Below are 16604 nucleotides of genomic sequence, written 5' to 3'. Positions count from 1 at the left end.
CACTCCACTGATTGTTTTGTTGTTCTTCTTCTTCTTTGACCTTGATTCTTCCTTCCCTTGGCTTTTTTTGTTGTGCTTTGACCTTGATTCTTCCTTCCCTTGGCTCTACCTGCTCCATTTGACCTACGGGCTCACTTCACTCCCCTACCGTACCCCCTAATCTCACCCGCCTCAATACCGCTACATTTATACTTTGCTAGCCACTCCCACCACTTCCACTATCCAATCCAAACTACCCATCATACCCCCAAAATCCCCTCCCACAGTTCACTTATTTAAGTAAGCCTACCTTTCAGAGTTTAGTGCCAAACACTACTTATCCTGATAAACTACCAATTAACCTAAACCATAATCTCTTAGTCAGATAAACTAACTTCCTAACTTAATTTACCCCTTACTGCTATCCTAAAACCAACATCATGACCCTCAAGCCTCTGTCCCTACTTACTCAAATAATACTTCTAATTACCTTAACTTACCTAAACTATAGTGCCCAACCTACTAATGCAAACCACTCCCACCCATTTCATACCACTACCCCAACCTCTACAAAGTACACATTTACTGTTACCCTTGTATCTCACAGTCTCTACCCCCTCAACACTAGCATGCTCTTCCCCTATAGACTCCTACCTAACACTAAAAACACTGTTCCCATTTTCACTAGTCTAATGTCCACAAAACTCCCTACCTGTATACTACTGCCCAAATAAACCAAATACCTCATTCATCATCTTATCTCTATCCTTCTCTTCGGGGACATCCACCCAAACCCAGGCCCCTCTACCACACTAAATCCAGCCCCACAACTCCATCCCCAAGCAACAGACAAACCCCTCCACTTCTCAGCTCTAAATGCTCAGAGGCTATGTAACAAAATTCCAAACATTCATGCCTGGCTTCTACATAACCAGCCCAATATTCTCTCCAGTTCAGAAACCTGGCTTAAGCCCCACATAAAAGATTCTGAAATAACTAATCCCAACTACCACATGTTAAGGAATGACAGAGCACAAAAAAATGGGGGGGGGGTGTAGCACTCATATACTCAGCATCCCTCTTAGTCACCCCCCTATACCAAACCCTTTCCCAAATTTTGCAAGGCAGAAATGATACCAGACCTACTCCAGCTAAACAAGCATAGACTCATATTTGTTCTCACCCTCCGTATTCCCCCTCATGACAATATCTTATCCCTTGAAGATATTTTCTCCTGGGTCTCCACCAACATTACTCATGAAACCATAATCCTGGGGACGTGAACATAAACTGGGTGAACATAAACTGGGCCACAATCCAATCTCCCACTAACTCACTCAATTTTAACTTATATAACTTTGCACAACTAGTTAATTCCATCACCAGGAATTCCAAGAACTCCATTATTGGAAGTACAATAGACTGGATTCTAGTATCCCATCCTCATTATATCTCCACCCTTCTCTATCAGTCCCATCTCTATATCCACAATAAAAAATTCTCCTAAAATTAAAACCTGGTTCCAATGCCCCTGATGAAATTCCCTCCTACTTTCTAAAAGTAGCCACAAAAGCCATTGCTCTCCCCATCAGCATACTAATTAACTGGTCTGTCTCAGAAAGCCAGGTCCCCCAGCTCTGGAAGAAAGCCTTCATTATTCCTTTACATAAAAGAGGCAATGATAATGACATTCCAAACTTCCATCCTATTGCTATCTTATCCCCAATTTTTTAACTTGAAAAATGTATCCACCAACAACTCTTACCCTATCTCATCAACAACCAGCTCTTTACCCCCCACACAGCATGGATTCAGACCCAGTCATAGCACCTCCACTGCCCTCCTCTCCTTCATTAAAACAATTAACAAAGCCCGTGATTCCAGCCATTTTGTGTCCACTCTTCTCCTCAACCTCTCCAAGGCATCTGACACTATTTCCCACAACCTGCTTCTTAGTAAACTTTCCAAGCTAAACCTATCCCTTTCCTGTACCAAGTGGTTCTCCAGACAACAAGCAGTCAAATGGAATAAAGCCACTTCACCCTTCCTTAATACTCCCACAGGCATCCCCCAAGGTTCCATTTTAGGCCCTCTACTATTCAATATATTCATTAACGACTTCTACCAAGCAATTCCAAACTCCAGCCTCATCCAATATGCTGACGATTCTACCATTATCTCCTCCTCCCCTTCTATCCCCACTCTAAATAAGCTTACCCAAAGCGCCTTCTCCTCTGCTGAGCAGTGGATGCTAGACAACCGTCTGGCTCTTAATGCAACCAAAACTAAACATATGTTATTCACCGCTTCCAAAGCCTCCTCCCTTGACAAACACTCATTCATAATCACCAGCAAAAACAATACTCCCCTAGAAATAGTCTCTGACACAAAACTACTAGGAGTACTTATAGATGATCAACTAAAATTTGACAAACATTTACAAGTAAATATAAAAAAAAAAAAACACAAAAAACTTGGTATGCTATACCGCCATAATCATTATATCTCTCCTTCTACTAAGCTCATACTAGACAATACTTTTCTTATCCCATCCTTCCTTTATGGTGGATCTGTCCTCACCAATCTGCAATCCTTCCTCAAAACAAAACTCTCCTATTGCTATAACAACATATCAAAATTTGCAGCAGATCACAGAGCCATTTCTCACCATTGTAATTCTCTTCACCAACTAAACTGGCTTGAGCTATCTAACCTCTTCACTTATACCCAACTCATCCAAGCACACAAACTCATTTGCAACCCCTCTCTTTGTCCCACCCTAGCCACTTCCTTTGAAATGCATGAACCAGAATGACTTCTAAGGTCTAATTTCCAAAAACTAATTAAATTTCACAAACCCACATGTCCAGCTTGGAATCACCTAATGTCTTTCTCTGTTGCACACCTCTGGAATTATCTACCGTCTCCTATCTGCATCACCAGCAGTCTTTCCTCATTTAAAACCTTGATGCACTCACACCTAACTTCACAATGGAAGCGCTCCTGATCCCATCCTACCTAATCCTTCTAATATCACTTCCTACTCTCCTAGAACTATATACACCATCACTACCTCCTATAGTTCCACAGCTCTATTGAACTATTTGACCAACTACTTAAGAGTTTCCTTATGCTGCTACTTTTGTATAAAAGGCAAAAAAACAAAAAAGAGTTTTTTTATTGCTGTTTAATAAACTATACTGATGTATTCTATGATTGTTAACCTTTTCTTATCATATTTACTTTGTATTCCTATGAGATAATCTGTAATGTATATGTGCAATGTGTACTATGTATTTGTATTTTTCTGCAGCTTTTCTCCCCAGGACTGCATTGAAAATAGGCTCTTTGTGACCCAATGGACTATCCTGGCAAACAAACTGCAAATAAATAAATCAATAAATAATAAACATTTGGCTTTGGTAGACTTTATTTGTCCTCTGAGTTGTTTGTTTAGTTTGATGAGAGTGCTTTTATCCTGCTGGATGCTGCACCTCCTACATTTTGCCATGATTTTCTTCCTCCTGTCATATATCAGACTGATTTTGTGATTCCACCAGGGTGGCTTCTTTTTTGAGATAGTTCTGTACTTCCTCCTGGTGGGTACATCTGCATCTATGCAGCTATTAACATGCTTGTACAGGGTTTCTGTGAACAGTTCTGCATAGGCAGAAGTGTTCTCAGGGTTTATGGAGGCTTGAAATTTTGTCAGGTTCTCACTTAATAACAGGAGTTTAGCCTTAGAATAGTTCCTGAATATTCAAGGTTTGGCTGGGGTCCAGCTTTTATTTTTACTTCAAAGGACACCACTTTGTGGTCTGAACGTACCAGTGAAGGCATTACAGTAGGGTGTGTGCAGCAGTCTCTCATATTAGTAAGGACCAGATCCAGTATGGTTGCAACCCTGGTTGGTGTATTGACTATCTGGTCCAGGGAGTTTGTGTTTACAAAATCCATGAATCTCTGTGCATGTATGCTTGGTGTCATATAGGATTTCCAGTTAATAGTGGGGTAATTAAAGTCAGGTATTGGGTTAGATGGTTAGTGTTTCTAATACGTTTAAATATATGGTATGGGTTTCCTGGGTCATAGAGGGTGACCTATAGTTTGCAAGGAAGTGGTACTGAATTTGACCTATGGTGATTTGAACATAGAGCAGCTCAAGTGCATTGTCTTGTTTGACCAGATTTTAAATATATTTATTTTTTATGAAAATAGAGACACCTCCTCCTTCAGTCCCTGCCTGTGAAGTAGCTGGCCTAATTGTTTGGAAGGCATTATAACTATGCACTATTAGTGTGCTCTCAGTAGTTTTAAACCACATCACAGTGACTGCACAGACATCAGCATTCTCTAGGGTAAAGTGTGCTTCTTGGGAGTGGAGTTTTTTGTTTAGACTGCTAGCACTGAACAGCAATACCTTTAGATTTTTTTTGGTTTGATTTGGTATGTTGGAAGTACTTTCAGTTTGGCATTGTCTAAAAAAGGCACTATAGGGGAAGACGATGTTTTAGCTAATATTTGAAAGACTAGAGGGGAGAGGTGCAGACCATCCCTGGCAAAACAGCATGGCCTGTTGACCATCTCCTTCCATACTGACAAATATTGCACCCCCTTAGAATGACACCAGAAACTAAGCCAATTATTAAAGTCAGTCATCTTTTCTTTGTATTGTGGCATCATCCTTGGAGAAGGTAAAATGCTGCTCAATGCAAGTCTCATACCTGCCTGAGACACATATTCCAAGAGCTCTATGATGTCTTTCTTCATATAGTCTAGGGAGGTACGTCTCAGGTCGTTTACTCCCACATGGACTATGACTGAGTCATATGGATAACTGTGGTCCAATGACCTCAGTGCATGCATAATTTGGCAGATCCTAGCCCCTGATAAGCAACTGACCATAACTTTCTACTTACTCAGCCTGGTGAGAGAGACATCAGTGTGTTTTGGGATGGAGTCTCGAATTACTAGAATGTTGGATTGATGATGACTTGCTTTACGGGCTTAGAGGTAGAGGCTCCATGAGATGTAGCTCTATGTGTTGATGTTGGTGCTGTTTTGAAAGAGCACATTTGGGGCTGCTGAGGGTATTTGTTATGTGTACTTCATCTAGGAGGTCTTTGTGGTTTAGGAAAGTAACATGTAAGTGCCTCAGCATATCTGTGTCTACTTGTCTGCTTTGAATTGTGTGTGATGGGTGCAGCATGTGTACTACTGGCAACCTTATTGACATTAGGAGTACTTTTATGTGAGACCTTTGCTTCCAGTGACATTGTGTAAATACATCTCTCACATACAATGTCAGTTTGTTTGATAATTAACTGGTTGTCAATAAACATGAGGTAATTTCAATTTCTACATTGTCTCAGGATGTCCCTATCCACCAAGCCAGTAATGCAAACAGTAGGAAAGTTCATATCCATGGCAACAGACCCTTTTTATTGATTAGACTGTTGGAGTGAGAATATCAATCACTGTCATGAGTATCCAGTTTGCAACTATATGGACAGTGCTTGTCACTGCAAACTAGTTGCCCTGTGTGCAACTAGATATTGGAGAAATTTCAATTGTGCTTTTACAGGAAAAATCTCAATCAAGGTGTCTGAGTCTGTACAGAGCACTGCCAAACACTTGAGGGGAATCTAATGCATAGACCCTGAAAATTTAAAGATTTTGAAAACTAATGCCAGTTTTCAGAGATTCTGAAGGCTTCTGTATTATGTGATGGGAGCATTTTTGCAAATGTTATTGGCTAGGGTTGAAGAACTGTTAAGGGGATATATTTAGTCTGTGTTGGTGAGTATGTATCTGCTAGTTGTTCTGTGCAGTGGTAATCTAATGGAAAAGCTTTTTTAAAAGGTAAGGAAGAGAGTTATGATTAGGAACAGAGGCAGTGCAATTGTTAGGGTTAGCAAGCATTAGCAAGGTGGTGATTTAGGCTTGTAGTGTTCTCTGCATTTGATATGTCTTTCTGTAGATCAGCATTTATTCAGTCTGGGTACCAAACCTGTGGTTCAGATGTTCATCTGTGTAGCCTCAGCAAAGCCTTATTCCTATTCTTGCTTATTGCTCCTAATTGCTTTGCATAGTTGGATCCCCAGTTTGTATGTGTAAACAGAATAAACAATTTTATGTGAAATAATAACTAAGACAGCAGTCTGATATCCATTTCATTTGATCATTTTAAAATGCATGTTATACTTGTCTGAAGTCCTCATTTTCCTCTTTTTCATGTAATTATTGCATTTATCTCTCAGTTCTTCCATTTGTTACCTGTCATTCCACACATTTACTAACCTTTTATTCAGCTCCCTCACTGATGGATATTTGTCTTGATAATGGTGATCACCACTTTCCATAAACTTTAGTTTTTGATATGCTTCTCATAATCTAATTTTCAGTCATTATGTGTGTGCTCTAAACAGGATTGTCTCAGAGAATAAATAATCAATCTGTTATAATCTGTAGTTGATGTGGAACACTGCAACATTATTCAACATACTATAAACCATGTTGAAGAAAGCATTTGAGCTAAAGATTTAAACATATTTCGTATCAGACAAGCTATTAGAACTCTGATGATGCTATAACTCTACCTACTAAGCCCCCAGGTATAACTAGTTGAGGAGTCAACTTGCTGAGGTAAATTGCTTGGGATCCAAATCTACAAAATAACTCAAAAGTAAGTGTTTTCCTCAGGATCAAGCCCCCCTTGTAGCCATGAGATTTAAATATAGTAACTTAACAGTCACACAAATACAAAGAACCGGCAACTCTCCCAAGACAAAAGGGATCAGTGTTGGTATATGCTTGGAAACTGCACCTATAGTAATTTCCTATTGAAAGTTGTAACCCACAAGTTCAGCATCAGATAGTTCTGGCTAGGGCAATGGATCTTCAGACTGTGGTGGTGCAGGGAAGTATAGTGAAGCCAATGGTAGGCCTATTGGTACTGTTGTGGAAGGTTCCAGAACCAGTCAATATTTCTAGAATGTTTGTCAGACAGTAATGAAAACAAAACTCATTATAAGACAATTTCTCTTTAAGGGATAATTGGTTGACAAGGTGGAGTGTTAATTCCTTCTGTCTAATGACTGACACTGGTGTAAAGTTAACAATTAAAAGATCGAAGAAAACATATTTTCTTTATGCATACAGATCATGATCCATTAGTAAGCTATTTTATTACCATTAACCATATTAACATTACATGAGAGCTGAGGAAAGAGTAAAATATCATTCCTATGTAAGCAGTGATACTGTTTTATGAAACTCAAACTGCCATTGGCTGGACTGAATGTTAATTTCATTGTAAGTGTATTTAGACCTTCTGAAAGCTCCTATCACTGAGAAGATTTGTTAAGAAGGTGGAGAATTTTAAAAGCTGACATCAATCAAGTAGGGGAAGACAAAATATAACAGCAAATACAAATATTATATATAAATAAGGTCACAGTTTTACATACATACAGATAGGAATAAAAATAAAATGGTTGTGAATTTGCTCTAAAAGACATATGATAGTCAGAAAGCTAGAGGTCTTTTCTAAAAGAAAAAAACAAAAATACTAAGGGCCACTGCAGTGTCTGACCTCAGAGTTTCACAGAATATGTAAAGAAAACTGAAAAATAAAACATATGCAACATCTCTTTATCTGTAATCATTTTACCCATCTAGATGGGTACTTATAGGGAGTCCTTTTGACTGCAACAATACCTTGAATGTAAATACTTTCACTGTAAGAAACAATTCTTTGGAGATGTTAAAATGGTCCAATAAAACCAAAGAAAAGAAAATGGAAGAACTAAATTTCCTTTCTTAAGATATCATACATCCATGTAGATAGTAAAGGTTGGACTGTAAACATATACATGCAGAGATCTCACACACTTGAAATGCACTTAGAAAGCCACGTTTCCAGCATCACATGGAAAACTTACATAATGTAACCTCTAGTAACCAGAAGTGATAAAACAGTACATCTTCAAATTAATATCAAGCCCCTTTTCCACATTCAGATACTGCTGTTTCCCCTTAGCTACTGCCTTGCTGACATCATCGGAAAAGAACCGTAAGCTTTCTTGTAGCCAGAAAATAATTAATCATCTTCTTGTTCATGCCTTCCCTAGCAGAATGAACCTTTACACTGCTTAAAGTCATGTTTCTAAGGGGCTGTATTATGTCTGATTATTTCAGTGAAATTGTGATACTTAAAAATGAACATGAAGAAAAACAGAACAAAACAGCTGTGTTTTTTTTTCTATTCCCAGCTTCTTTGGTCTCCATGGTTCATGATTCAGTAAGTTGAGCATATTGTAGGAATGAGCAGGCTAAATCTTCTCATCTTGTTAATTTGGCAGGTGGCTTCCTCAGCGGGAATGAAGAGTGACGGTAATATGTTAAATTACGCTCCACTGAAGCAGTCTCTGCACCACACCATCTGTTACATTGTGTTCCTACGTACAGTCATAGGCTGTTTCTGTTTTTCAGATTAGAAGCACTCCACACAAGCTGCATACATGGCTGTGTTCTACCTTGTAGTTACCTCTTAAACTCAAAAGTAAAGAGGATAGTTATCAATTGTCAAAAGAAATTATTGTTAAATTTTGCACTGTGTACATATTGGATGCCTTCGACATTAATTAAACAAAACTGCAACATTTCAGAAGTCAGACTAGAAAATATGCATTCATCTCTGCATATTCCTTACAAAGAAAAATCTTAATGAGTGGATGGGAAATAGGAAATACACCCCGGGGATCACTTATTTGGCTCTGCTCAACAGGAGCACAGGAAAATAACTTTCTTGGGTGGCATAAGCCAGGGAACCATGTTGGCTCGGCTTACTTAGGTCCTTGGGTCAATGGCCTAGTATCTACCTATGAACCTATGTACCTATAAAAGCAAACTTTATGAAAGCACTAGTCAGGCTTTATTTATCACAAAAAAAGAAAAAAAAATAACTTTACTTTTACACTTCAGGAATCCAATCCATACCCCAAGTAAAGGCTCTTCCCTTGCTCATCCATAATCCATTCTCTCTCCCACCTGGACTCATGTAATTCACTGAGTGCGTTGTTACATCCCTGCTACTGTAACTCAAGCTTCTTTTCTAACCACTTTTAACTAGAAGATTTTATTGGACAGAGCTGAAGCAGAGAACTGTTATAAAGGAACATTTCTGACAGCTGTAGCACAATGTTTTAGGTGGTATTATTTAGCTGCATATCAGATTGCACATTAGCTAAAGTAAGTAAAATATGAAACGTGATGTATATTGTCCATTGTGTAGTGTTATACAGAATTAATGCCAAAAAACTCATGCAGCCATTTTCATACATTTGTTACTGTGTAATTAAAGCTAAATTATCTGCCAATGAAGGCTTTTGGAAAGAGGATGGTTTGAGACCGCATTGAATTATTTCCATTTGAAATTTGCACTATAGGTTACAGAGCTTTTGCTTGGTACTTATCACCACATAAAGCATACAGTTGTGATTAGTTAAGAAAAAGCACAACTATTTCCCTGTTGGTTGTCCAGTATCGTGTGGAACATTAATCTGTTACTCATTTGTATCACACTGGACAGGTCATATATGGAATGTCAGTGAATACTGCAATAGGATAGTGACCTCATGCAATTAGCTAAATGTAGATGTTAACACTGTATGACAAATATCTGTTCAGAACTTATATGTTGTGATGCGCACTATGCTGAGAAGACTTGCAAAGGTGGCACGAGCTTTTTACCAAATAAACTTGCAAAAGACCAATAAGTATGCATTTCAACATCCTGAATAGAGAGAGTGTGGTATTCATAGTCATTTGCATAAATGCGATAGGAGTATCTCTGATGTGTACAAATGAGCATAGCAAATCGAGATTCACAGATACTGCTTACCCTAATGTGAAATGTAAGTATAATGAAATAAACATGAGAAATTTTGTAAAGTGATGTATGCTAATGAGATGATCTTCCAATTCCTAGTCTTATATCCGTGTGGTATGCACATTCCTTGTTAAAAGCAATGCTTTGCCTTTCATATCTGAGTTATAATCCATAAACTTGCCCCAGCCATCTCTTCAGAAGTTTGCCCAGGTATGCACAAACACTTAATTAACACACAAATAAATTATTTTTCCCAGCAACGTGTTCAACAGTTTGTATGTACAAGCACTAAAATAACACAAAATAAATTATTTTGCCCAGTGATCACTTCTGAAGTCTAACCATGTATGTATAAGCACTTCACTGACACCAAAATAAAACAATTCCCCCAGCGATCCCTTCAGTAGCTTGACCAAGTATGCTCAAGCACCAAAATGTAACATTTACCCAAGCAATCACCTGCAGTAGTATGTCCATGCATGCACAAGCACTATAATACAATTAAAAAAGTTCTTTGTCAAGTCAATAACTGTACCTGCTTTTAAAATGCATTGCAGCAGACATTCCTTTATTTCCCTTCCCTTCTGAACTCTGCATTATCATGGTAAATTGTTGATTCCTGGCATAAGTTTAGGGCCATTTACATGTATAGTATGCAATGAGGTACTCTTAGGTTCATTTCTCTGAATCCTATTTATACACATGTGTAATGTTCCTTATCTGCTCATTAGCTATCCCATATTGCTTCTGCTTTAAGCATGTTAGGTTATTGTGATAAGGAGGTATTTTTACCAAAACACCTCTACATTTTTGTAGTCATTCTAAAAGATGTGATTTGCATACACGTGTAGTGCTACTGTTCACGGATTACCACTACAAAAAATGTGAACAACTGGACTATGAATACTGCCCGGTGTAGCTCAGTTTTATAATGTCTTTGTTCAGAGGAGTTGTCTAGGAAAATGTTAGATACAAAATGTCAGTAAATATAAGACAAAGTATCAGTAGTATACAATCCCTGGATATTTCCAGTTGCTGCTCAAAGAGCATTGGTGTACTACAATGCCAAAAGTTTTTGTTCTGCCGAGTAGAGCTCGGTAGTTAGGGCACCCAAAACAATTGTCATCAACTAGACAGGTGAATAAAATCACTGAAATTAAAATGCAACACTCTGATACCTGCATGTTGTAAATTTTAAGCTACTATCAACAATGTTTATTTCTGAAGAATATGGCAAAGTGACAAAATATTGTTGCAGCCATAAAAGGGAATCTGGATGCTTCAGAAATAAATTCTTGACATTGACAACATGAAAAAATTATGCTATGCAGAGCTGAGAACATCAGAAGCATGCACAAATGCCTCTGTAGCTTAAATAAATGGGCATTCTTTGTGGTTCTAAAACATTTTGAAAAAAGGGGGTTATTTTAAGGATTTTCAGTTGCATTTGAATACTTCATACTGTTTCACAAACAGCCACCATGTACCATTTGTGAATAATATAGATTTAGCAATAATATTTTTTCTATGATAATTTTTGGTTGGTGTATTGCATCTTGTCTGTAGGTACATGGCATGGAAAAGAGCCTTTGTTTCCTTGATATGTCAGTGAGCCAGACAACACAGATATTGCTTCCACCTACAGTCTCCAAACAAATGAAAGACAAATAACCTGAGACGTACCTCCCTGGACTATATGAAAAGAGACATAGAGGAGCTCTTTGATCATGTAGTCCAGGCCGGTACGACCCTGACCTTGAGTAGCATCTTGCCCTCACCAAGAATGGTGCCACAGTATAAAGACAAAATGATCAATTTTAACAATTGGCTAAAATATTGGTGTCATTCAAAGGGGATCCAGTGTCTGTCAGCCTGGGACGACATGCTCGACAAGCCACGTTGCTTCGCTAGGGATGGCTTGCACCTGTCACCTCTGGGCTTACGAATACTGGCTAAGGCTCTTGCCACCCCCATAGTGCCTTTTTTAGGCAAAGTTCAAAAGACAAACCCACCTCCATAGACAACACAAGGAAAAAAAAAACTAAGGGTAATGCTGCTCATCGCCAGAAGTCTAAACTTTAAGATGCATGCACTCGAGGCTCTCCTCACTATAGAGAATATCGATATCTGTGCAGTAACAGAAACCTGGTTAAAAGCTCCCGAGAGCACCCCAGCACTACCAGGTTATACCTCATACCATGCTTTTCGGCCCCAAAACTCGGAACAAATCATAAAAGGAGGGGGTGTATACATATTCATCAAAGATATCCACACCTCCAGGTTAAGGCACTTGACGAAGCATCAGAGACCACCCATGTGCAACTAACAGTGGACAAAACTGCCTTTCAGTTTGTAGCCTGCTACAGACCACCCTCCCAAACTCAGGAACCCCACTCGGCATTCCTGAGAACACTGGAGAATATGAAGGTCTGTCCAAACACCATAATATTGGGTGACTTCAACTACCCAAACATTGAGTGGGAAAACTACTCAAGCCCCAATACCCTAGCCCAATGGTTCCTAGAAGTTATAAACTCAAATGCTATGGAACAACTGGTCACCACTCCCACAAGAGGGGTCAACATATTGGACCTGGTCATCACCAACATGGGGACTCTATGTTCCACACCAGAGGTAAACTCCTCATTGGTAAGATCAGACCATAAATTAATCTCACTGGACATCCATATCCCGTCCCCACCCCCAGCCAAGGAAACCACGGTGAAAAATTTCTCAAAAGCAAACTTCACACTTCTCAAAACTGAGGTGGAATCCTTCAAAATCCCCGGGCCAGTGGAAAATACTGCCCAAACCACAGAATCCTTTACAAATGCATTCTATGGACACCTACAGGAATACATGGATCGTGATATCCCAAATAAAACCAAGACTCACTCCTCCAAAGGCAGGAGACCTGTCTGGTGGACCCCGGCCATAAATAAGCTATACAACAGAAGGAGGAAGCTACTACATGATAGAGCAAAATCCCAAAAAGGGAAGGCATCTCTGATCAGTACTAGCAAGCAACTATGATCCCTCATAAAATCATCCATGGCCAGCTTCGAAAGAAAAATTGCACAAGACGCTAAAGATAATCACAAGGCTTTCTTTACTTATGTCAGGAATCTGGGTGGCAACTCCCAGATATGCTCTGAGTTAGTACTGAACCCACAGACATTGCCAACATCTTGGCAGACAGATTCAGTGCAACCCCCCCCTTCCCCCGCAAAAGAGCAAATGTCCATCCCAACAGAATGTAGCCTCCCTGACATCACAGATGCACAGGTGAAAGCTGCCCTCTCAAAAGCAAAAAACACAGCATCAATGGGACTGGACGGTGTCCCGGGCTGCATCTTACACGAGCTCCAAGAAGAACTGAACCCTCACATAAAGTCACTGTTCAATCTCAACCTTACTACAGGATATGTACCCAAAGAATGGCGTACAGCAACAGTAGTCCCTCTCCACAAAGGTGGTGACACAACGGACCCCGGTAACTATCGCCCCATAAGCCTGACTAGTCTGGTCTGCAAAGCTATGGAGCGTGTCATCATGCAACTCATAAACAAAGACATTGGGAACCTCCAGACACTGGATCCTACCCAATTCGGCTTTGTTAAGGGCAGATCTTGCCTCTTAAACCTAGTTGACTTCTTTGAAACAGTTACTAAGGCCATAGATGAAGGGATGGTAGTCCACACAGCCTACCTGGACCTCGCAACAGCCTTCAACACAATACCTCACTCGGGTATCATAAATAAGATCATCAGCTTAAATATCATCCCCTTTGTCACAAGATGGGTTGCAAACTGGCTCAGGGATAGAACCCACATGGTCAGAATTGCAGGTGCCATGTCAGACTCAAAACCAGTTACAAGTGGCATCCCACAAGGCTCAGTCCTGGGACCTCTCTTGTTTGGTACATACTTCTCTGAGGTACAGGCTAACATGGGAGGACTATGGCTGACCAAGTTCGCAGATGACTGCAAACTGGGAGCCATAATCAACTCTCCGGCTGACACAAGCATCCTCCAACAAGGTCTCACAGAGATGGATACCTGGTGTCAGAGCCATGGCCTCAAGCTAAATGCCAAAAAGTGCATAGTCATCCCCTTTGGGAAAAACAAAGTGCCCACAAACTACCATATAGGTGGTAATCCATTAAGTACAGAAAACGTAATTAGGGATTTGGGGACACAAGTAGATAGTAATCTCTCCTTTGACAATCACGTTGCCAAAGTGGTTAGAAAGACCTTCTATATAGCCCACCTTATCACGAAAGGGTTCACATCTAGATCAAGAGAGGTCATTGTGCCTCTCTACTCATCACTCATCAGGCCCATAATTGAATACAATGCCCCCTTTGGGATGTACCTTACCTGACACCTGCAGCAACTGGGGAGACCCCAAAAATACCTCACCAAGAGGATCAAGGGCCTCAAACAGATGCCCTATGCAGTTCAGCTAAAGAAACTCCAGCTCTACTCAGTTGCTTACCGCCTACTCAGAGGCGACCTATGCCTGATGTATAAAGCCATGTCCAACCCAGAATTAATGGACATGGTCCACCTCAGGAAATCCAAATCCCTTAGAGCTACACGCTCCAGGGACTTAAACCTCAGCACAGCAATAAATATGACAGCTACACGCTCCAGGGACTTAAACCTCAGCACAGCAATAAATAGGACATGCTGGAAGGACAGATTCATATCCCAAAGGCTCCACTCACTCTGGAACAGGATCCCAATCCATGTTAGGCAGACCCCCTCACTGACCCTTTTCAAGAGAAATCTTGAAGAGTGGATGGGGGATTGTAAGTTTACCCCTGGGATCTCTTCTATGTCCGTGCTAGACAGAGGCACAGTAAACTAACTTTAAAAGGGCCATCTTCTGTGACCTTAACTAATCTAAAAGGGAGGCGAAAGCCAAACACACTCTGGCTAGGCCTATAAATGCCCTAGGGCAGATAGCCTAGTATCAACCTATGAACCTATGAACCTATGAACACATGGTTCATCTATCTCAGAATTTGAAAAGAATAGGAACTGAGTAGCAGACTATCAAAGTTTACACTTTAGTAATATAATAAATAAAATAGTGTCCATAGAAATAACACACACACACACACACACACACACACACACACACACACACACACACACACACACACACGCACACACACACACACACTTTATTAGGATACTTTAGTATTATAGAATCATTGTACTGACTGGAAATTTGGATGTTAGTTTTTTGCTATGTGCAGCATAAGATTAGGTAAAAACCTTTCCATGTTACACCACGTGGTACATGCAGAATTATCCTTGTACATTTCAGGCCTAGTCAACAAGTGACTTAATTACAGAGTATAAGGAGAAGGACCCTAATCCATTAAATTTATCACTGGAAATGTACTTTTTTTCTAAGTTATCTGTATGTCAGTTTATACATTAGACTACATAAAAATAGCATTTTAAAGATGTATCTTACGAGTAAATATCATATGCATCTGTATAAAAAATTAGAAGATATAATGGAGCTTTTGGATAAATCCAAGGCTATGCTGAAGTGTGTGCTAAAGGGGTTTCCAAAATCAGTCTGTGACCAAATTAATGTATATTGAACAAAATGGGAAAAAACATTTATTTACAAATAAAAACGAGCCCTTCTAAAAACTCCAACTCGGGGGCGTGGCCAAGGATGAACACAGGATAGCAGCAGATTTCTTCAGCTCCACCAATTTCATTACACTGACAGGAATTAATTACTTAAAAAATTAATTTTTGAAGTAATTTTCTTTCTAAATATGTTTGTTTTATATAGTTCTTGAACTATATCTAAAAAAGAAAGGAAATCTTAACAATATTCCTGTCAGAAATCACTTTGGAAATTTTCCTGTCAGTTTATCAGTCTGAAATGAGTTCCAGTAAGACAAATTCTCAAGACTCCAGCATCAAGAAAGAACTTCAGTCTCTGATAATTATAATCCAGCAACTTACTGCTAAGATGGATAAAATGGATACTAAAATAGACACCTTCATAGAAAAAACTACAAAACAAATAGACTTGTTAAATATAGACCTGCAACAACAGAAGATCCAGATGACAGGCATAGAAGAAGCTGTGAATGACATGGAAAATAGAATACAAGAAGAGGAAACCAACATTGAGTTTCTGCTGAAACAAAATACACATTTACAAACAAAGCTGGATGACCTGGAAAATAGATCTAGGCGCAATAACATTAGGATTTTTGGACTGCCAGAAAATATTGAAGGTAACAATATTACTTCTTTTTTAACAACATGGCTCCCTAAAACTTTAGACTTACCAGAAGCATTCTCTTTTGGTATCGAAAGAGCACATAGACCTATAGCTAATACTAACTCTAACAAAAACTATCCTAGATCAGTTATAGTTAGATTTTTATCATCTTTTGATAAAGAGATGGTTCTTAAATCTGCTTGGGCTAAAGCACCTGTTAAGATTAATGAGACAACTGTGCGTTTTGACAATGACTATTCTCCCATGGTAATAGCTACAAGAAAAGTTTTTCTGCCACTAATAAGGGAGCTTAAAAAAGCACAGTTTAAAACATACCTTTTGTTTCCTGCCAAGCTTAAAATCTTCCTTCCTGATGGTCCTAAAATTTTCGATGACTTAGACTCTGCTTTACTGTTTATCAAAAAAAATAAGATTTTGGATAAAATAGAAGAAATGGAATGGGCTAGTC

Source organism: Protopterus annectens, chromosome 4.part0 (assembly GCF_019279795.1).
Source record: "Protopterus annectens isolate FY-2018-M chromosome 4.part0, PAN1.0, whole genome shotgun sequence".
Classification (NCBI taxonomy): domain Eukaryota; kingdom Metazoa; phylum Chordata; order Ceratodontiformes; family Protopteridae; genus Protopterus; species Protopterus annectens.
This window is presented reverse-complemented; position numbering follows the sequence as displayed.